The 23626-nt window shown below is 43.0% G+C and overlaps 1 protein-coding gene across 2 annotated transcripts in view; it reads right to left on the reverse strand.

Moving 5' to 3' along the window:
• The window catches only part of S1PR2 (sphingosine-1-phosphate receptor 2), a 103202-nt gene that overhangs the window by 12055 nt on the left and 67521 nt on the right, over positions 1-23626 (reverse strand). For both annotated transcript variants that reach the window (XM_073622549.1, XM_073622547.1), the window contains one exon: positions 6477-6575. The gene's annotated coding sequence lies outside the window, so the exon portion shown is untranslated. The remainder of the gene's footprint in view (positions 1-6476; positions 6576-23626) is intronic.

Genomic DNA, 23626 nt, shown 5'->3' on the forward strand with positions numbered 1-23626 from the left:
AGTGTTTCTCAACTTCAGTCCTCAAGGCGCACCAACAGGTCATGTTTTCAGGATTTCCCTCAGATGAAACAGCTATGGTAATTACTAAGGCAGTGAAACTGATCAAATCACCTGTGCAAAATAGTGGAAATCCTGAAAACATGACCTGTTGGTGTGCCTTGAGGACTGGAGTTGAGAAACACTGCTCTACCATGTGTGGCCCCTGTGTTGTGGCTTGCTGCCCACTCTACAGCTCCCGGACAGAATGAGTCCCATGCTGTCTCTCCAGTACACTTCATTGTTCCTTACCAGGAAAGAACTTGAGAATTTGAAGGAACCTTTTTTGAATATTTAATAGTAAAAATTTCAGTTCTTTTTTCTGTTATACTGTTTATATATATATATATATATATATATATAATTATATATATATATATATATATATATATATATATATAATTGCTGATATAGCCATATAGCCTCTCACAGAGGCTATGAAATTTAATTTTCTCCTGAAGAAGTTAACTTTGTTTCACGGAACGCGTTGAGTGTCAGGATACCAACTTTGATACCCTATGAAACGTAATTTTCTTCTAAAGAAGTGAACTTTGTTTCACGAAACGCATTGAGTGTCAGGATACTAACTTTGATATGTATACATGGCAGTATGTATTGTTTTCTATGTCCTGTGTTATGCTTCATGGAATCTTCCTCATGGTTTTAACTTTTGTCTAAAACTAATCAACATTTTTATATATAATTGTTGATTTGTTGGTGTTTGGTGCAGCTTTTCAAACATTTCTTTAGTTAAGAGATCTCATTTTTGGGGACTGAGCTGCACCCTCATTCATTTACCAGGACCTTATTTCTCTATGTTTTAGTGGTTACTCTCAGTGATATAGCCTCCTACATGGGCACAGAGCCTGCAATAAAATCCAGAGAAACGTTCTAAACCTTCCGTACTCTACTAGACAAACTGTCTTTATTGCTCCCTGTATCCATATTAGGGCAATTCCTCCTATTTCATGTTTTGTCTGACACCAGTCCAACAGACAGGAAGTTGGGACATTTTCCCTTACTTTCTGTTCTCTCTGATGCCCGTCAGCTAGACAGGAAATAAGGTAATGTCTCTCAAATGGTGACACAGCAATCTACCACTTTTGCATTCTAAATTAACACAAAGTTATGGCTAGGCTTTAACCTAGAAGTCATTGACACCCAGATGCCCACACCAAATTCAATAGTTTCAGTATTCGTCAGGTAATTTGGAAATAACCTTTTTAATAAACTTCCTGCAGATTTCTTTTTATTTTAGGTTAACAAATTGACAAAAAAAAAGTGAAAAAGGTTTTTATTCATTTATTTTTTAAAACTTGAATTTTTTTTAACTGTGTACTGCCATCTTTCATAAAATTTTAGGTCATAGAAAGAAATGCCATTATAGCTGTGACTGACCAAGCATTTTATTATAAACAAAGCCATGTGATCTCTATCTCACATAGTGATTACATTTCCAGGAACACTGCTGATTGTCAGTGACAGCCATGTTTCACAACTAGTAGTAAAGAACATGCAGTAATTGTAAAGGGGGAATATAGATTGATGTTCTCTTTACATGAGGTGTTAAATGGGGAAGTGGTTAACACAGGGGCATAGAATGCTTCTTGTTACTGGTGACTGGCGCCACAACTTTTTCTGACTAAAGGGAGCAATAGACAGGTGGATATATCTATGGGAACTGGGGAAATATTTGGCTGTCCTTAAAGTGTCACTAAACCCACATCATAAAAAAACTATCGATAAATGGTGTATTACATGCTGTTCATACTCACTGAGCCACTATGGGATTGGTTTTCTGTATTCTGCAAAAACCTGGTCGATCCTTCTGCTCTCTATCTCCACCTTCTGTCCAAGTCCCCAATTCAGCTAGGGGTTTTGCGGAGCAGTGTTGGCAGTTCTGCACATGCTCAGTTTTCAGTGATTACTATGCTGAACATTTCCTCCCTATTACATCTGAGCAGCCCATGTGACTACAGAGTCACACATGTGGGCATATACACAGTGGTAAATGACAGCCCACTCTCTCCCTCTTCCTCCATGCCCATGTAGCTATAACATGTAGATTGATGGAGGCTTCACCTCCCTCTTATTCTAAGACACAGGCTGGAGGTTTTTTTTTTCATAAAAATAATTACAGTGCCATCATCCATATACAGGACATATATAATAGATAATAGAAGGGATAATATTAAACAGTGTGTGTTTAGTATTACTTTAAGGTCCCTACCTCACAGTGGTTCTCAACTCAAAGTAATAGTGGTACATACTTTACCTTTTGCTCCTTCACTACCTACACAGATTTTTCAGACAGGTTGGAAAATCTTTGTGCTCTATCAAGCATCTCTGACTACTATGTTTATCATCTCCCCCCTAAAGGGTAAAAAATGGTCCGGTGATCTTGACCGATGCTTGAAGATAGAAGCATCACTTACTTAGCTGATTATTTTATCAGTAAATAGATGGTATGTGTATTTACATATAAATAATATAGGAAAAGAAATGCCCTTTCACGTGGGCTGCTCGATCAGGTCTGGCTGTCCGTTTTTCAGACGGACCTGATAGGACCCTCCATTCACCCCTATGGATAAGGGAAGGGGGAAATGTTTGGGACTTTACATGAGGCACACACATTGTACTATGTGCCTCCACCCCTAATTGAAATAAACATAGAAAGAGAGATGGAACTTTGTGTGAGGCAAGTTGCAACCAAATAAGGTAATACGTGTATCGTGACTTCACCCCTATGGAGCGGCGGATGTCAGCGGTGACATGTCCGCTGACATCCACCGCTATCTGATCCAATCCTGTCCGCAAACTCCAGGCGGATGGTGGTCCTATTTTCCATCCATCTGGCGGATCGGATATCATCAGATGAAAACGGACAGGCAGACCTCCCCATAGAGATGAGCGGGACTGTGTCCCTCTCCGCTCTGCAAAAATCAGCAGAGACAGACTTGTCTTCCACCTGCTCAGTGGGGATCAGCAGATCGATCCCCCGCTGAGCAAGCGGAGTCCGTCCAATGGAGGCGCCCGTGTGAAAGGGGCCTAAAATTTTACATTGAACTAGAAATAACCTTGGTAATTATTTACAGGTACCTAACAAAACAGGCAAAAAGTGCTTTATAAAGTAATAGATACATTGTAAAAATTATACATAGTCAAAAGAAATCTGCAGTGAAAATGTGGAGCAATGTGGAGGCAGGCATTACTGATGTCCATGTAAAAATGCTACTTGCCTTGCTGTCGCTGGTTTTAATACTTTCCAAGTCACTTACCAGGAACACAAATGCAAATTAGAGAATCAAAATGAAGTCAGAACTCCTTATCTTGCATACTTGTTCTAGACTCCAGACTCAGAAAGTCTGGATTTGAGGACAGTGAGGGACAGTCTACTGCCAGAGCAAAGGGGAGTGGAGGATCAGGTAAGTAAAAGTGTTTTAAATCCCCCTAGACCAACCTTTCTCAACTCTCAACTTAGCCCAGAGGAACCAATCTTTTTAGCACGGAGGAACCCCTCAAATAATTTTCAGGTCTTAGGGAACCCTTACTAAAACCAATTAATCGGGGGTCAATGAGAAAAATACCCATTACATGAGTGGTAAGTAGGAAGAATGCAACCCTTACAGTGGTGGTCAGACTGCCACCCTAAAGACAGCTAAAAAAATCATTGCTGTCTTTCTGCTGGCTTTGCTAAGTGGGCATGGTCCCGGAACTTTGCAGGCTCCATCAAATAGGAGGTCAATCAGCCAAAGCTTAAGGAACCCATAACAACTTCTAGATGAACCCAAGGGTTTCATGGAACCCTAGTTGAGAATGGCTGCCCCAGACTAAATGAGCATTTAAAGTTGAAGTTTAGGTGTGAATTTTATAGAATAGTTACTTTGGTCAAGCTTTGACTAATGTAAGTATGCATGTGCCCTATTCTGTGGGATTCCTGTTGAAGATGAAGATCACTGTAGTAGGTGCTACTACTACAGTGATCGTTGCTGTCCTGCTGCATTGTAACCACTAAGACCCCTTTCACACCAAGGGCGTATTGCAGGCGCTATAGCGTTAAAAATAGCGCCTGCAATCCGCCCTCAAACAGCTTCTCCATTGTCTGCAGTGTGAAAGCCCGAGGGCTTTCACACCGGAGCACTGCGCTGGCAGGACGGGAAAAAAAGTCCTGCCAGCAGCTTCTTTCGAGCGGTGAAGGAGCGGTGTGTTTACCACTCCTCTACCGCTGCTCCCCATTGAAATCAATGGGGCAGCGCTGGGATACCGCCGGCAAAACGCCGCTATTGCAGTGCATTGCGGGTGGTTTTAACCCTTTCTCGGCCGCTAGCGGGGGGGTAAAAGCGCAGCGCTAGCGGCCGAAATACGCCGATAATCCGACAGTAAAATGCTGACAGGTTTACCGCTGACGCTGCGGGCGGCCCGGTGTGAAAAGGCTCTAAAGGTTGCCTGTTTAGCATGGGCACCATTCACAGAACACCTTGCATTTTCCTCAATAAATATAAGGTATTCTCTGATTGGACAAAGTGGAGAGTTGGGGCAGTGACATAACAATCTCTACCTCATCCAATCAGACAATGCCTTGTATTTATCAAGAAAATGCAAAGTGTTCTCTGAATGGTGTCCGTGCAAAAGACACAGAAGACAACAGCAATGACTGTAGTAGTGGCATCTACTACAGTGATTTCCACTTCTGCAGGGTTACCACAGGTATGGCATATGCATACTTACATTGGTGCAAGCTGGACTAATGTAACTATGCTATAAAATCCAAACCTGCAATTCAGCTTTAACCCTTGCAGTGGGGCTGTGTACCTTTGAGATTTAAAGTGGAACTTTAGTCAGAAAATTAAGTCCTGCTAGATCACTTCAGGCTTACCCCTTTTGCAGGCATAGCTATGTAAAACATTAAAAGTGCCTATACAGTTTAACATCCAGTAATACATTGTCTCACCCTGCTCTGCACATGCTCAGTTGCTCTTTATTTTTCAGCACTGTGCTGAAAATGTAGAGGCCAATCTGCTGACAGCCTAAAGATTTCCTGCTGCTCAGGGGCTTTGGGCTTCAGCAAAATGGCAGCCTCCAGCAAGTAGAAATAAGAATAATGCTGAAGGCAATTTACAGCACACACTAATTTTGGTAGCATAATTATTAATGTAGAATGTATGTTTCTTGCTAAAGAACATTATTTTTTATCAAGTTGTTATGGGTAAAGTTCTGCTTTAAATACACCTACCTTTAGGTATCGTAATACAGGCGGTCCCCGGGTTACAAACAAAATAGGGTCTGTAGGTTTGTTCTTAAGTTGAATCTGTTTGTAAGTCGGAAAAGGTACATTTTTGAAGTGTAGCTCCAGCCAAAAAAACTGTTTTTAAGCTTTTTGGATAGCATAGGGAAGGGTTATCACCCCTGTAATGTTTATTTTGCTGTCTGTGCTCCTGTTCAGAAGATTTCACCTCACTTCCTGTCCCAATGACAATCGGATTTTGAAAATTTTGGAGTGTTGTGGAAACAAGGACTGGTGATAAAGCGTCAGTGGAGACACCTTTTTCCTTATGCCCTGTACACACGGTCGGACATTGATCGGACATTCCGACAACAAAATCCATGGATTTTTTTCCGACGGATGTTGGCTAAAACTTGTCTTGCATACACACGGTCACACAAATCTTGTCGGAAATTCCGAACGTCAAGAACGTGGTGACTTATAACAGGTACGACGAGCCGAGAAAAATGAAGTTCAATAGCCAGTGCGGCGCTTCTGCTTGATTCCGAGCATGCGTGGAACTTTGTGTTTCGGAATTGTGTACACACGATCGATCGGAATTTCCGACAACGGATTTTGTCGTTGGAAAATTTGAGATCCAGCTCTCAAATTTTGTGTGACGGAAATTCCGATGGAAAATGTACGATGGAGCTTACACACGGTCGTAATTTCCCGACAACAAGCTCCCATCGAACATTTTCCATCGTACAGGGCATTACTGGAGTGAATTTCCCTTCCTATGGGTAGATTTTCTCTCACTTCCTGTTGCCTCACTCTGTAGGAGTCGTTTGTAAGTCGACTGTTTGTAACTAGGGGACCGGACCACCTGTAATGTGTTTACCCGATTATGTATACTTATACTGTTTATGCATACTGTATGTGTATATATGTGTAATGGAATAGCATGAATACTGTATATTGTATATGAGGAATAAATCTATTTAAGGGAGGTTGCATACAATTCTAAACTGTTTCCCAAAAAATGTAACCCTTTCAACAGTCCTTTCAAATGGCATTCAGTTAATTTGCTAATAAAAATGCTTAAATGGAGAGCGTATTCTAAACTGAGTTTGATGTAGTGAGTAGCTATACCTATATGACCCATATAAAGAACTCACACTCACAAATACTCTTCTTATTATCAGCTATGGCAGTACATTGGCTTGCAGTGACTTACCTGTCATCTGTCTGCCTCCAAGGTGCGATGTGATGAGGTCTTGAGTAGGTTGCCTCCTTTCTACTGTATGTGGGTGAGCGAAATATCATCCCCCGCTACCTGCCAAGTGGAAACAGACATTTAATCAGAAGCTACGGGGACTTCCTATTCTTTGGATACAAGTTACACTTCATTGCACTTTCTGGTAAAACCCCACACTCCGTCATAATCATAAACAGCTGTCACCACACACGTACAGTAGATTAGAACTTTTTATCAGTTCATGTAGAACATGTGTTTTTTTTTTTTTTTTTTCTCTCATTTTTATGATAAGCTCTGATCATACATCTCTGTGAGATAAGGCTTGCAGCAGAATAGAAAACTGTTCCTTATACACATGAAGTATAAGTGGTGTAATGATCTCTGACTCTCAGACAGCTGGCAAGCATCTCACACATTCATTACCAACCCAACCATAATGACAGGACTCGGTGCCCTGTTTGGGAATGACTCACAGGTACCAGCTTTAACAGCGTCGATCCTTAATGCTGAAGAATGCCTTTTAACTAAAAGATGACAACAGTGACTCAGTGATTTTTGTCAGTGCAATAGATTACAATTACAAGTGCTTGCAATGTATGTAAGGGGGAAAAAATGAAATATATATATATATATATATATATATATGTATATATATATCTTATGTATTCTCTGATTGGACAATGTGGAAAGAGCAACATAATAGGGTTGATTTACCAAAACTTGAGTGTGCAAAACCTGGTGCAGCTCTGCATAGAAACCAATCAGCTTCTAGGTCCTGTTTTGTCAAAGCTTAATTGAGCATGTAAATCAACCCCAATTATTGCAATGCATTCTCTGATTGGACGGTGTGGAAAAACTGTCACCACTGCAAAAAGATCCCAATACACAAGAGGTTGACAGTCTGGGCAAGGCTTCGAGCAGTGTTCTCCAAACTGCAGCCCGTGGGCCAGCCCTTTGCTTGCCTTTATCCAGCCCTTGGGGCACTATATTTCTCATTGATACACGGCATTATTCCCTCTACTGACACCAACAATGTAGCATCATTCTTTCTTTTGGCACCAACAGTGGGGCACTATTGACCCCTGTGATGGAGCACTATGCCTCCCACTGACACCAACTATGGTGCATACTTTCTTCCACTGATAGAAAGGTAGCAACACTATACCTCCCGCCGACACCAAGGATGGGGCACTATTCCTATGCACTAACACCCAACGATGGGGCACTACTCCTCCTACTGACACCCAACGGTGAGGCACTATTCCTCCCACTGACACCCAACGATGGGGCACTATTCTTCCCACTGATATCAACTATGGGGCATACTTTCTTCCATTGATAGAAAGGTTGGAATACTATGCCTCCCACTGACACAAAGGACAGGGCACTATTCCTATGCACTAACACCCAACGATGGGCCACTATTCCTCCCACTGACACCCAATGATGAGGCACTATTCTTCCCACCGACACCAACTATGGGGCGCTATGCCTCCCACTGACACCCAATGATGGGGCTCTATTACTTCCACTAACGCCCAACGATGAGGCACTATTTCTCCCACTGACACCCAATGATGGGGCACTATTCCTCCCACTGACACCAACTATAGGGCACTATGCCTTCCACTGACACCCAACGATGGGGCAATATGCCTCCCACTGACACCCAACGATGGGGCACTATGCCTAACACTGACACCCAACGATGGGGCAATATGCCTCCCACTGACACCCAACGATGGGGCACTATGCTTAACACTGACACCCAACGATGGGGCACTATTCTTCCCACTGACATCAACTATGGGGCATACTTTTTTCCATTGATAGAAAGGTTGGAACACTATACCTCCCACCGACACCAAGGATGGGGCATTATTCCTATGCACTAACACCCAACGATGGGGCACTATTCCTCCCAGTGACACCCAATGATGAGGCACTATTCTTCCCACTGACACCAACTATGGGGCGCTATGCCTCCCACTGACACCCAATGATGGGACACTATTCCTTCCACTGACACCCAAGAATGAGGCACTATTCCTCCCACTGACACCCAACGATGGGGCAATATGCCTCCTACTGACACCCAATGATGGGGCACTGTGCCTAACACTGACACCCAACGATGGGGCACTATGCCTCCCACTGATACCCAATGATGGGGCACAATGCCTCCCACTGGTACCCACCAATGGGGCACTATGCCTCCCACTGACACCCAACGATGGGGCACGATGTCTCACGCTGACACTCAACGATGGGGTACTATGCCTCCCACTGACACCCAACAATGGGGCTCCTCCCACTAATACCAATGATGGGGGCCCTATTGTGCTTTTATTTTTGTCTCCATATCGAAAATGAAGAGGTTACTAAAGTTAAATTCTCGTACGACAGAAAAAAATTTGGAAGTGACGTATTATATTTTCAGCGGAAAACTGTACTGATTAAACGAAAATTGTACGATCTGGTATTTTCCGTGTGTTTCCTTTCGGATGATTTCGGATGACCTGTCGTGATCTGCTCTCAAAAGCTATAAAGTAATGATCAGATTATCGTAGGATCGCTTCAGAACTGGTATTTTTTGTACGATTTTCTGATCATGTGAACGGCCCTCCTAAAGTCTGAGGGACAGTAAAATGGCCCTTTGTTTAGAAAGCTTGGAGACCCCTGCCTTAGAAGATAGTACAGCTCCCTATATGTCTTTCATTAGTCCCCTTAATTGTTCACCTGGAATTACCTAGAATCACAAAATAACTTCTCTTCTATAGACCAACCCAATAAGGAACAGAAAGACACAAAGAGAAAGGTGTAGAAGAATGCAAAGTCTTGCTTCTGTAGGCTTGAGCTTTCATGGCCAACCTACAAATCTTCCTTTACATCTTTTCTAAGTAAGTGATATCAGGGATCTTTTATCATAAGTAACATTTGTCAGTAAGGAATGTTTAGCTTACATTGTAAGTGATCTTGGTTTATGCACAGTTCTACATCCAGCAGAACAGCCTACACATAAGATGACGGTTATTCAGGAAAGGAATTTGCTAGATAATGGACAATGTACCACATTTTAGGAGTTGTGCGGGAAATAGCTCTTCTGATAACGTCTTGTTGTATATATTTTACTCATGAACTGTTTGCCATAAGCATGTGTCCTCTTTAAAGTTTCCTGTAAAAAATACTCTTTTCATGCACAGACTGCTTCCATATCAAAGGCTTCATCTTGTGGATGAATATTTTACATACTTTGAGATAAGCTCATGTAGGTAGGGGGATGTTGGTGGGGAGGGGGTCAGTCTATCCTGTACCCTAGCCTTTAGAATTAAGCAAAGACATGTTTTGGATGAAGTGGGGTTGGAACTTGCCAGGTTTCTGTTGTTGTGTCCCTGTTGGGGAGATTTGCTACCCTTCATGTCATGGTGAGATGTAGATCACCAGCACATCAGGGCTCTCCAGAGCAAGCCCAAAGATTTATTTGGCATAGTTACAAAAATGACATTTTTGAGCCTCGAAGGACCCCTTCATGAGGCATATGACCGGTTTCCAGCTGTTGGTTAATGCAGCACCCACTTGCAGCTACTTTCACGTGTGTGTTGGGATTATTGTGCTTGGATTCTTCATGTCATGGTGACACTGTGTACATCAGGTTTCGGTAAGGTGTCACCAGAACAGGAAATGAGGGGCAATCGCCCAATGGGGCATTGGCAGTGATAGGGTTGTAGCCCCTCTCTACTCTTTTCTTTCTCTTGGTGACAAGACAGAAAGTGAGAGAAATTGTGTCATTTTTAGCTGTTCATTTTAGGCAGTAGCATACTTATCCTGCTATACAGTACCTCAGATCAACTGTGACAGAGGCATAACTAGAACATTCAGGACACCGATGCAAGAAACCATGAAGGGCCCCCTTGACCGCTGGGACCCTTTCCAATGGTCCCGGGGGCCCTTTCCTTCCCTTGAGGCCCAGGGTCCTTCCCACTGATCCGGGAGCCCTTTACTCCTGTTGTGGGGTCCAATGCGACTCAAGTCGCATCACTACTTTTCTCTGACTTTGCTGCAGTTTGACTGCAATGTTAAAGTGTTACTAAACCCACAACAGTAAAATGAGTCTGTATAGGCAGTAATGCATGATTGTTATACTCACTGTGGAACCTAAGGGGTTAGTCCTTAGCATTGTGTAAAAAAGGCTGTTTGATCATGTCTTCTCTGATCCTTCCCCTCTTCCACTGTCCCCAATCTATCTGCTGCTAGAATAGAGCCTTGGAGGCACTCTGCACATGCTCAGTTTGGTGTGTATTGCTAGAGAGTTTTTTTTTTCTTGGGACTGTGCATGTGATCAGCACAGGGCCAATCAGCACTGTCCAGACAGAGGGTCAGGGGTCACGCAGCCTCATAGCACAATCAGAGGAGAACGAAAACTCCTCCTACAAGCTTTAACCAGAGTTCGGCTGAACACTGATAGAAGCCACAAACTGCTATATACTGATGATGAGAAAAGGTATTTAGAAGTTTATATTTACTAAAATAATTGAATTTCCATGTTCTGTGTACTGTGGGAGACCACATATAGTGAATGCAGGTCCTGGGTTTAGTAATACTTTAAATCACAAAAGTTGCAAGCAGGTCGCAAGGAAATTGCAAGCAAGTCGCACAACTTTGGGGTCAAAGCAGTGTGAACCGAGTCCCACAGTTTGACCCTTTTACATGTTCCTCTTACTGTCACGGTGGTGGAACGCCAGGGCCCGGTTGCAAGTGTAACCTTTGCGACCTAGGTAGTTCCAGCACTGCACTCTGACTCTTATGACAGTAGGCACACCTCCCACCACTTGGTTCTAAAAATGTAACCAACCTGTTTAAATTCCACCCCAATAACACAACACCCTTTAGGCTGGGCTCACACTATTGCGAATTGGATCCGGTTTCCCCCGCATTAAAAAATTTGCATAGCAGGAGATTATGACCGGCTCTCTGCGGAGTCGGCTCACACATCTCCGCAGCATCACCGCTGCGAATTGCACAGGAGCCATGTGCGTCTCTTGGTCTGTTTCAGGTCCGAATTCAGCCAAAAATTCAGGCTGAAATCAGACCTGAAGCGGTGAATGGAGACGCACCAGACTCCTGCTGTGAGCCGCAGCGTTCTCCAGTGTGAACCCAGCCTGAAGGTTTGATGTAGCATGCTTATTCTTAGATCTGCCCCCTTCAGTTCCCTTTAACACCTGATAGGTCTATCATGGGTTTCCCAAAACGTGACCTTGCCCATCGTGAAGGATCCCATTATATGCAATGGTGCCCATACACACCTGAGTGTCGTGTCAGGAATGTTCATGTTGGATGCAAATACTTTCATCTACCAGGTGTAGGCCAACAAGAACCTCTATGACCCCAGTGATTCCCATTATCAAAACTCTGGCAAGCGGCAGAGGGACAGTGAAGAAATTGGGCGTAATGTTTTCCCAGTACATGATCCAAAACTGGCCTCTCTTTTTTCCAGCGGATGGATCCAGTATCTTCACCTCTTCTTCTTCTCTTCTTCCTCTAACAACAATGCAGCAGTTGCTGCCAAGAAACCTTGTAAAGCGGACATGGCTCAGACCTCTGATAACACAAGACACCAAAATACATAGAACAACGACATATGGTGTCACAGATGATATTGGTTTCCATTGGCCAACAAAAAAAAATGACTAAAGCTCGAAAAGATAAAAATTTGAAAAGAAAAACACTTTCTAAGATTGTCTGAAAAAGCTCAAGCTCAGTGTAAATAGGTGCTTAGAGTGTAAGAATTGAGACAGTCCCTTCAAAATGAAGATGGATAAACAGAATGCAGCTGGTACTATCCATAGCTCCCAGCTGAATTTTTGGGGCCAAATTCATCTGTCCTCCTTCAAGCTCAGTGGATACCTGAAGAAGATCCCCAAGCAGGAAGTAAGCAGAAAAGGAGGAGACTCCAGGCTGAAGCATCATATGACCGCAGATTAAGAGAATTAAAAACGGGCATTGGATAGGGATTTTTTTTAAACCCAGCGTTCAGATAGGGAATAGGTAGGGGGAAGACTCCCCCAGAGTGGGGCTTTAAAGCCCCACATTAGGCAAAAAAAAACTGCCTTGCAATGGGACCCCATATCAACTGACTTTGGGGCAAAGCAATACATTAGTAATTGTACTTCTGTGACCCAAAAGAGAAGTATAGCCAACAAAAAGTTTTAGCCACACTTCTCTTTTAAACGTAGACAGTGAAAATACCTGAAGTAGACTTGCATAGCTCCCAACTGTCCCTGATTTTGAGGGACTCTCCCTGATTTGGAACAAAGTCCCTCTTTCCTCCTCATTTGTCCCTCATTCTGGTCTGATCTATTCAGTTTTATACAAAATTCACTTTTTGTCTTTCAAAACGTGTTTCACAATGGTAAACCTTTCATCCAATTAGTAAATTGCTGCATTTGTAAGTGTTAAAGAGGAAGTAAACCCTTAAACCCTGGTGGGTTTTACTTCCTCTTTATTTCCCTGCAAAGGTAAAGCATAAATGGGCTCCTATGCAATGCATAGGAGCCCATTATGTGTCACTTACCTGACACCGAAGCCCGCGATATCTCCGTTGTCCCCACTAGCAGGGAGCGTCCATCTTTGCTCCTCTTCCTTCCGGGGCCGCAAACTCCGGCTCTGTGACTGGCCGGAGTCGCGTGACGTCACTCCCACACATGCGCGCGGGAGCCGCCAGTCACGGCATGACCCCTATTAGAAATGGCACGGTGTGCAATTCTAAAGGGCGCATGTGCTGATGACATTGGCGCATCCGCCGTAGTCATCGGCGCTCGTCTTTTTATTAAATATCTCCTAAACTGTGGAGGTTTAGGAGATATTTCAAGCACCTACATGTAAGCTTTAAAGTGGAGTTCCACCCAAAAGTGGAACTTCCACTCATCAGGTTCCTCCCCCCCTCCGGTGACACAGTTGGCACCTTTCAGGGGGGAAGGGGGTACAGATACCTGTATATTACAGGTATCTGTACCCACTTCCGGCGTAGATAGCCGCAGAATCTGCGGTTATTTACGCCACTTCCTGCTCCCTCCCCGCTGCCTGCTGGGAAACACACGGGTCCCAGAGGCAGCAGGGAGCATTCGTATTGCGCGGCTCGCGCATGCGCAGTAGGGAACCGGGAAGTGAAGCCGCACGGCTTCACTTCCTGATTCCCTTACCAAAGATGGAGGCGGCAGCACCCGAGGACGGAGAGACGCTTCGGCCTCGGGTGCCGACATCGCGGGCGCCCTGGACAGGTAAGTGTCCATGTTTTAAAAGTCAGCAGCTGCAGTATTTGTAGCTGCTGACTTTTAAAATTTTTTTTTTCGGCGGCGCTCCGCTTTAATATAGGCTTACCTGTAGGTAAAAGTGGTTTTACAGGATGTACAACCACTTTAAAAGCCAGTATAAAGGAATACTAGTGATAAAAAAATCACTTGTGGGTTTAACTAATCATTTTTTTTGTGTGTAATTCTCTTTTAAGGGGGTGTGTCCTATGCCTACATAGTTTTGCTAATAGGTGTCCCTCGTTCCCATCTCAATAAGTTGGTGGGTATGGACTTGTTATCCACGTCTTGCGATCCTTACACTGCAGAGCTCACAATGGAAGAGCAAGAAGTGGCAAAAGGAGTCAAAAATCAGATGTGCTGCAGTGCTCATGTGCTAGCAAGGCATACGCTGAAAGGAGGCGAGAGCAGAGTGACAGTCTGCTGCTTCTCCTTCACTGTCCAGTCACAGGCTGGGGGTGGGACAAGACCCCCTAAGTGTTAGGAAGGGTTGACACTGGTGCGATGCGGGAAACCCTGCAACTCCTGTGCGGATTCCCGCATCCCACCTGATTCGCAGACAGTTCACACTGACATCTGCGAACCGCTGCAGGTGTCAATGTAAAGTTAATGACACCCTCAAATCGGTTCGCAGATCGCAGTGCGAATTGTAAAATGGTATAGGAGTCGGATCGCATGGGAACACCCATGCGATTCGATTCCAGTGCGGACCAAAAAAGGGTCTTGAACCATTTTGGTCTGAACGTGATGCAAATTCAGCCATACAAGCCGTATGGCCAAATTCGCATTGAACAGACATCGCATGTGTTCTGCACAGCAATGCAGATTTGGCAGACAGGTTAAACAACTCTGATATATAGTATGCATTTCATCATTTTCATATGTATTTAGCTGTTTGTCTGGAGTTCAGCTTTATAAAAAAAAAAAAAAAAATAAAGGAAAATGCGCTAGATAAGAATATTTCAGAGCCTGAGTTTGCATGCAAACTAACCCCAACATTTAGAGGATGATGAAAAGATAAAGGAGTTTGTGATATAAACCGACAATACACAGAGACAGAGATTTCTCTAGATCTCACCCAGGTGCTCTGCCTACATGAGAAATGAATCCCACCTACTCTGAGCAGTTATGTAGGATACACACTATAAAAAAATCGGGAAACGATTGCTCGATTTTCCTCGTTGTTTCACAGCAAATCGGAGCCAATGAATGAAAATTCATACGAAAATTCTCGTACGACAAAGAGAGGTCGGAGTAAAAAGAAGAAAGCAATAGACGCAGGGCCGGCATGACAGGGGTTAAAGGGGCATGTTGCAAGGCTTTGGGCATTTGGGTAATGCTGCAGGATAGGTTAATTAGGCTGTATGGGGCAGGGTTTGAGCTGGGTGGATCTAAGGTTAAGGTTAATTAGTCAGTTTACCGGAAGGGGAGGGCTACAGTCGGAGAGCAGAGGGAGCAATTTCCCACCCTCCCGCCCTGAATATGGTGGTTTTTGTAACGGTTAGGGAATTGGGGGTTGTTTTTTTTTTTTTACCAGTTCTGGTGGTGGCGGGGTGCAAGGTCCTTTTTAGGTTCATACGGGCACCAAAGGTATGTATAGTGTAGGAACCCGTCTGAGGTTCGGCTCCCAGGTGGTGGATGTGTACCTGCTAGTCTCCGAGTTGGTGGTTTTTGTGGCTGGGGGTCTGTGAAGTGAAATGCAGGTACTGTCCTGGGTTTAATGCCTATTAGGACCTTGTGGCTCTTTCTCTTTAATAAACAGTCTGGTCTGGTTTTTATGTTTAATGTTAATTATTGGTTATTTATATTTGTTTAATAAAAAGGCTGCTATGGCCAATTTAACTCCAATTTGGTGTGGTGTGGTCATTATGGGAAGAATGTTTTTTTTTTCGGTACAGCAGTAACAAGGCATATTTAATACCATAGTCAAGGCTTTTATTTTGTTGTTTATTTTTTCTGAGCAGTCTTTGTTTTCAGATTTTTCTTGTACGAAAATCGTACGAAAGCGGTACACATTAAACGAAAATCGTTCATTCTGTTCCCATACGAGAAAAATTTTGGAGTTTGTCCCTTCGGGAATTTTCCTACGAAAATTCGGAATTAGCTGTCGAAAGTTGTGTACACACTATATGAAAATCGTAGGAAAGTTCTTTGGACGAAAATTCTTGCCTGATTTTCTTATAGTGTCTACGAGCCTTAATGGCCCGTACACACAATCCGAATATCGTACAAAAACGGTTGTCCGAGGAAGGATCGTACGATTTTCGGATCGTGTGTACACTACTTTCGACAGCCGATCACGACCGTTCATCCGATCTTATTCGATCGGACATGCACGAAAATTTTCCTCGTACGATTTTCGGTTAGTCAGTACAGTCGCCCGAAAAATTCAATACAAATACATTACAACACATGACATCACTTCCGATTTTTTTTTTCTGTCGTAGGAGAATTTTCGTGACTTTATTTAGCTATTCAATTTCTACTTGTGACTATTAAGCTAAATCGGTCGTACGATCGGTCGTACGATATTCGGATCGTGAGTACGGGCCATTAGTCTCCCTTGGCTAAGTGACAGGAAGGGGAATTTACTGCGGTGGTGACTGCTGCTCAGTGTCACAGAGACTTTCTGCTGCTAATAGTAATTTAAAAAAAAAATGTCTTCACAATCTTCCATCACAGAGATGTATCATATAGCTGAAATCTATAGCTATGCTGGAATCCGCACAGGAAAACATTGCAGCCAATTTATAACAACCGAAGCGGAGAAATAACTGACGTTTACAGCAACCAATCCATGCCCCCCTTTAACCCCTTAAAGTGTTTTGTATAGAATAGGGAAGTTTTTTATTATCTATAAGGGTCAGGTTTTTATTGCCGTGTTCCCACCGGGGAGAGTCTTAAGCCTCATACACACGATCGGATTTTCCGATGGGAATTGTGTGATGACAGGCTGTTGGCGGAAAATCCGACCGTTTGAACGCTCCATCAGACAATTGTTGTCTGATTTTCCACGGACAAATGTTGGATGGCAGACTTTAAAATTTTCCGCAGACAAATGTCTGTTGTCGGATTTTCCGATCGTGTGTACACAAGTCCGTCAGACAAAAGTACAAACACGTATGCTCGGAAGCAAGGACGAGCCAGTCGGTCTTGTAAACTAGCGTTCGTAATGGAGAATTAACATTTGTGACGTGCCAAATTATGAAATCTCGAAATGCAGCGCACATTCTCTTCTTCTTTAATGGGATAATAATGAAGCTGCTATGCTTTTTTTTTTTTCTTGGGCAAGTTACACCAACACCATTATCCCCCAGTTTTTAAGATCAAAGATACAACTATGTTGGTGTCCCTTGTCAATTTTACATTGTATTTTTTTAAATGTAACTGCCTACTCCCAAACTGTCATTTAAAGTAAAACACATAGCCAAGTATTATTCTACACACTTTTTTATTGTGCATTAAAAAAAGAAAACAAATAAAATTAGACATGCTATCTGCCAATAGAACTTAACCAAAAAGTCCATTCTATGCATCCAAAAATATAGAAAATATAACAAATCAAATCATTATTCAACCAAAAAATAAAATAAAAGCCTCATGCATGTGTCCTGCTTCTTAATATAGGGGGTCACCAATGCCAAGAGTTGGTGAAAACATGGGTCTGTCATCCAGAGAATTCCGAAAATCATCCGGATTATTCTCCTGGAGCTCCCGCAGTAAAGGCATATGATATAATTGGTCACAATTAATAAAGCAACCAATTTTTGGTCCAAGAAATCCTCCTCCTCCTGTTCCTGGACTGGACTTGGGTCAAAGCAATAACTCCAAGACCAATAATAAATAACACGCCATCTCCTCCGATTCCGCAACATGTCTGGTTGATGAACGGCCTTTCAGAAACAAACTGAAAAGCGCAAAATGAAAAGCGCAAAAGGAAAAGCGCGAATCAACACTCACCAAACTTCTACTACCACGAAATTAGCAGAAGGAGCCCAAAGGGTGGCGCTAAAGAGCTGAAAAACCACGTAGTACGTCACTACGTTCATGTTTGTTGGCCGACTTATTCCTTTGTATGCAAGACAAAATCCAGGCACATGCCTTTGGACAAAAGTCCGAGGTTTTGTCTGCGGAAAATCCGACCGTGATTACGAGGCTTTACTCTGTTTCTACTGCTGACCATGGTCACCATTACAGAAAGTGATTAGAAATACAAAATTTTACAGCAGTCACATGAGCAGGAGGTAAAGGGGAATCTTCCAGTGAGGACACCTGTTCCGGTAACAACTGTGCTATTTTGCACACGTTTCTTCGGTGGGCCCTCCATTTCTTGAGTAGGCCATCTGGAAGGTCTGCATATTGCACTTTTTTATTTATGCATGCACTTACGCTGTAATTTTTTTTTTCTCTGCACAGAGATGGAGGGTACAGGTTTTTCAGGGGCCCATGGGGATCTGTGGCCTTTGGGTCTTTTACCCTTCCCCATTCAGGGGTTTCTGTTTGGGAGAGCCTTGTTCAAGTGCTTGGAGAAACAACTTCAGCCGATCCCTAAGGAGTGAAGTCCGTCTAACTTTGGCCTAGGTAGACCAAGATTACCTTGATTCTGTCAGGAGACTTGGACCCTGGGGTTTTCAGTGATGCGGTATATCCTCTTCAAAGGTTGGTCCTATTTTGTGCCCTTGAGCACTTTTTTGTGTACTGCAATTTCATGGTTCACTTATTTGTTTACAGGGATTTGACAAGTACCACACCACGGAGCTCCGTAAGAAAAAAAACCTTTAATTCTGGCCATACACAGTGAATTCAGCAGGAACAGGACAAAATTGGAGCTGTAGGTGGCCCTGTTGGCACCCTACTGCCCAATATTGTTCAATCTGAAAATTGAAGGAGCTGGGCGCAAAATGTAATTCAATTAAATGCAGTCACTATTTGGGTATTGTGACAGCTACAGGTGCCAGCTGTCGGAATTCAATAGGGCAGGTCCAGGATGGCCTGGGCTCTGAAGAAGTCGGCTGAATGATGGTGGCCATCCAACTGAGGACATCTAGAGGAAGAAAAAAGTATTGTGGGGAAATAACTAGACTGAAGCTAAATATTGCAGCAGATGCTCATTTTGTTATGGTTTCTTTGAATGAGCTATTCATTTTTATCCTGTTTTTTTTTTTTTGTCTGGAGTTCCGCTTTACTTCCTTACTGTGATCATACCACTAATTAAAAAAAAAAAAAATTCTTCTTGCACATATACATAGCACAGTGAGAACGTTGCATGTTTTCTTCACTTCACTTGCTTTGGGGATGAATGGGTAAAAAAAAACATGTCAGGAGGAAGTCACGTGATTTGTCAAAGGTCAGGGCTCTCCTCCTATCTGGGATGTTCTTTGCAGGCTCAAAGGCTGGGGTCACGATGTTGCCCCATTAACATTGTTGCTCCTTCAAAATCCATCCAGGAAGAAAAATAAGTTACATTTCCTTCTGACAGGATCATATAAATAATGGATTGAGATTAGCTAAGGGTCTCTTTTGGAGAGAAGCTGGCAGATGGGAAGAGAAGTCAGAGAGAAGGCCATGACCCAAGAAGAAAAACTTTATTCTTTCCTACCCTTGGGATGGGCATCCCTGCTACTGTGCACACTAAGGTACACCACCACCTGAAATAGAACTGCAGGATGATTGATTACTTGAGAACTTCTAATTGCAGTAGAGGAAATGTGATTTGATGGACTTTTAAGAGACTTGTTCAAATAAAATTGAGTTGGGCAGAGCTTCTGGCTATTGCTAGACTGTACACCTTATGATTTACGCATATACAAGGAGAAGGATCCTGGTTTTACCAACTGTGTGCAAACCTGGTCGGGCTAGGGAATGGTGGTGGATGAGGGAATGAGAAGCCTGTCCTGTAACCACGTGCAATAGGTCGGGCCCAGAGCAAGAGGTGTCCAGAGCAAGAGGTGTCCTGAGTCAGAGTGGTGGAATTGCCAAGGAGGACCAGGATTATAGTGAATATGTTCATTAGGCACTCCATGTTTGAGACACACCACACGTGCAGGTAAATGAGAAAAATGGAGTACTAGTGGACTGTGGTCTCGAGTATGACCGGTGCTAGGCCTGAGCAAGCTCTGATATTAGGCGGGTTCCTGCGGGAGGACAAGTAGATGATTCAATCATGTTTTATGGGACCTGCCCACAGGCTTCACGCCGGACTCTGTGTTTTGTGAATGAAAGGTAAAATTCCAGCACAGTTTGGAGTATTTACTATGGTGTCCTGTGGAGAGAAGATAGTGGTATCTAACTCTCCATTATGAAAGTGCAGTTACAGGTTTTTACCTCAATTAGGCTTAAAGCCCCATCTGTTCCAGGGTGGACTTTGGTAAAGTAGACCTTCCTTGAAAAAAGAATATCTGATTTATTGCCAGCCCCCTGCCTCCCAAAAAAAATTAGCGGTAAAAAAAACTTTAACAATAAAATATATATTTTTTAAAAGATAAAAAAATTCACATCTCGGTCCTGGCTTCTGATGGATAAAAAACTGTTCCTTAAAGCAGGGGGCTCCAATTTTTATAAACAAAGGGCCAATTTACTGTCCTTTAGACTTTAGGGAGGCTGGATTGTGGTCAATGGGAGTACAAAATCCTCCAGCATCAGTGGTGGTAAACAAAGCCCCATCATTAGTATCAGTGGGCAGAATATTGCCCCATTGTTGGCATCGGTGGGAGAAATTATGCTCCATCATTAAAAACAGGGTGAGGAATTGTACTCCAAGGGCCTACAGGAAGAGGGCCATATCCAGCCATATCCAGCCCACGGTCCACAGTTTGGAGACCACTGCCTAAAAGCATATCTAAAGAAGAAACTTTTTTTTAAAGTTTTGGATAGAGTATAGAGGAGTTAGAACACATGTCAGGTTTTTATGTCTGTCTGTGCCCCCTTTAGGGAGATTCATTTGTCATGTCTACAGTTATCACCGAAAGTGAAAAGAATTCCAAATTTTTGGCTGACACAGAAATAGAGGGGAAATCATCCAATGAAAACACTATTTAAGGTAAGGGATTTCCTCTCACTTCATGTTTTGGCTGTGGGACACAGTGAAGTGAAATCTTCCCAATAGGACACAGATGGTACAAAAATACCGACAGGGGTTATAACACCCTCTTTATCTATCCAAAATGAAAAAAAGTTTTCCTGGTTCCAACATGGTATCATACATGTAGTAGTGGTGCCAGGAAAATAAAATTATGGTGAGTATTTGATACAATGTTCCATTGTGCCTTTAGTTCTACTTTAACACTGCCTCTTGGGATAACCGGGCATTTAAATTCCCGCAAGGCTGCATCCCAGCCCATTGCAGGAGGGCATCCTCATGAGAATTTGAGTAGCCATGGAGGAAGCAGTGAGGAGCATTGACTCCAACTGGACCTTTCAGAAGCTGGGACAAGGTGTATAGTTTGTGTAATTTCTGGTTAAATAGTTTAATTTTCAGCTTGTTTGGGTGGTGGTGGGCTGGCAGGGAAGCGGACCTCTCATTTGCTTTAAAGTAACTCCTAATCTTAAAGTAAATCTTTCAAGGGAGAAATATGGGGCCTGCTATAATGCATTCCTTGGCTGGAGGCTGACGTAGCCCATCAGCCGTCACCTAAATGTCACAAAGCCGTTTTGGCATCCTTACACTGATCTGACAGATTAGGCTGGATCTGACAATGTGTTGACATGCGGAAAAACCAGCTACATCAGCTGGTCAGCCCCATCTTTGCATCTAGAATATGTGGGGATGGAAAATCCGGTTATGCAGTGACTGTATCTGTCGCTATATGTAGTCATTGTTTCTGCTGTCTCCTGCGCAGTCCGGAAGGTAAAAAAAATGTTCCATAATTTCAAAGAGTTCTAGATAAAGAAATGATGTATAAAAGATCAGCTTGATGCAAATAATGTTATCAGTGTTTACAATAAAAAAATCTTGTCTCTATGTATAACATTTGATTATATATGTACAGGAGAACATTTATAAAAGGCCTCATGTAAACTGCTGCTGGTAAACGGACTTTCAGAGGCAGTTGGATGCTTTTTTCAACTGCCCCTGAACTCATCCAATGTTATCTTATGTGTACATGTACACAGGTTCGTTTAATGTAGTTTTTAGGCAGTTGCGTTTATAGGCTTTTCTTTCAAGGCAAAAAAATAAGTTCAGACGCTGATGTTTCAGACGCTAAAGGCGGCTAAACGCGGTAACTCACGTTTAGCCGCGTTTCGTTTACAGGCGTTATTCATTTTGTTTCAAACGCTTCTAAACGCAAATGCGGCTAAACCACGGCATGTAAACACGGCAAAATGGACGTTTTAAAGGTGGGTTACTATCTGTCAAATTAAACCAACCGTTCAGGGGAGGTGTAAAAACGTCCCGTGTACATCAAGCCTTACTCATGGCTCTGCTTTTTACTTTGCAGTGCTACACGGTGGGGGGGGGGGGGGGGGGGGATTTACTAAACTGGAGAGTGAAAAATCTGGTGCAGCTCTGCATAGAAACAAATCAGCTTCCGGTTTTATTGTAAAAGTTTAATTGAACAAGCCGAAGTTAGAAGCTGATTGGCTACCATGCACAGCTGCACCAGATTCTGAGTGCTCCAAATTTAGTAAATCCCTCCCCCCCCCCCCCATGGGTGTTTTACTGCTCATTCTCACAATGCCAATGTATGAGTCGGCACTCATGCTCTCTCCATGTGACTTATATTCTTTTGTGTCAACTGTAAAGCCCCATTCACATGGGCATTCCGTTGGTCCATTTTTGCCCCATGGATCAAAAATGGCCTGCAATGTATCATGAGTGGTTGGATGTAAGTGGACATGCGTCTGCCTAAACCTGCCCACATCTGGGTCTGTACAGGTTCATCAGCCCGAATGAAATCAGTTTGCATCCAGTTCCACCTGTAGGGATAAAAAGATGGAGGAAAAATTGGAACACACACAAATGTCACATATGAGACATCCATTTCAGATCCGACTCAGCAGAGGACAACGGTCATGCTGCCCATTTCCTTTGAGCCCAACTTGTCGCTTACACCCTGTCCTTGGTGGTGCATCATTACACATGCTGGGCTCACAGTATTCCCTGTCTGCATAAACCAGGGGGGACTTCAGAAAGATTGGGGAGGGGTGACCTGCCTGGAGTTCCACTTTAAGTTTCTATACCTTCTATGCTGTTTATTCCACCTGCAGGTGGAGGATTATTATTATACGGGATTTATATTGTGTCAACAGTTTACGCAGTGCTTTATAAGTCCATTCATTAGAATAGGGAGCCTGAGAACGGATGTGATGTTGGGATTGTGGCTGCATTAAAGCTGAACTAAGCTCTGTCAATCAACATTAAGGATCTTTTCACCCTTATGCTGCTAGCATTAATAAATAGACAGGATGGTATATTATATTTACTTGTTTAAAACTTCTTTGTATGTAAATATTATTCTGTTAAAATGTAATGATGTCAGTTACCCATAAGCCCCTGAAGACATTAGATGAAACATACCTAGGTCGGGTTCTTGTGGTGGCGTCATAATATTTTGCTCACGACCTTGGCATTTCCGGCCACTTCTACCAATTGTTAGCTGTGTCTCCTGCTGTGTACTAAGCATTGTCTCTATGCTCTGCTGGTTGGCACTTCTCAAATGTGAGTGTATGTTTTTTATCCCTCAATCAAATCTTTATTGTGGTTCTTCATGATGATGTCTATTTATTAAAAAAAAAATGCTGTGCAAATGCTCAGCCTTCACCAGTAATCCCTGTATTGTGTCTATCAGGTTTATATTTCCTATTTTATTTCCTGTGATCATC

The sequence above is a fragment of the Aquarana catesbeiana genome, linkage group LG03 (assembly GCF_042186555.1).
Source record: "Aquarana catesbeiana isolate 2022-GZ linkage group LG03, ASM4218655v1, whole genome shotgun sequence".
Classification (NCBI taxonomy): domain Eukaryota; kingdom Metazoa; phylum Chordata; class Amphibia; order Anura; family Ranidae; genus Aquarana; species Aquarana catesbeiana.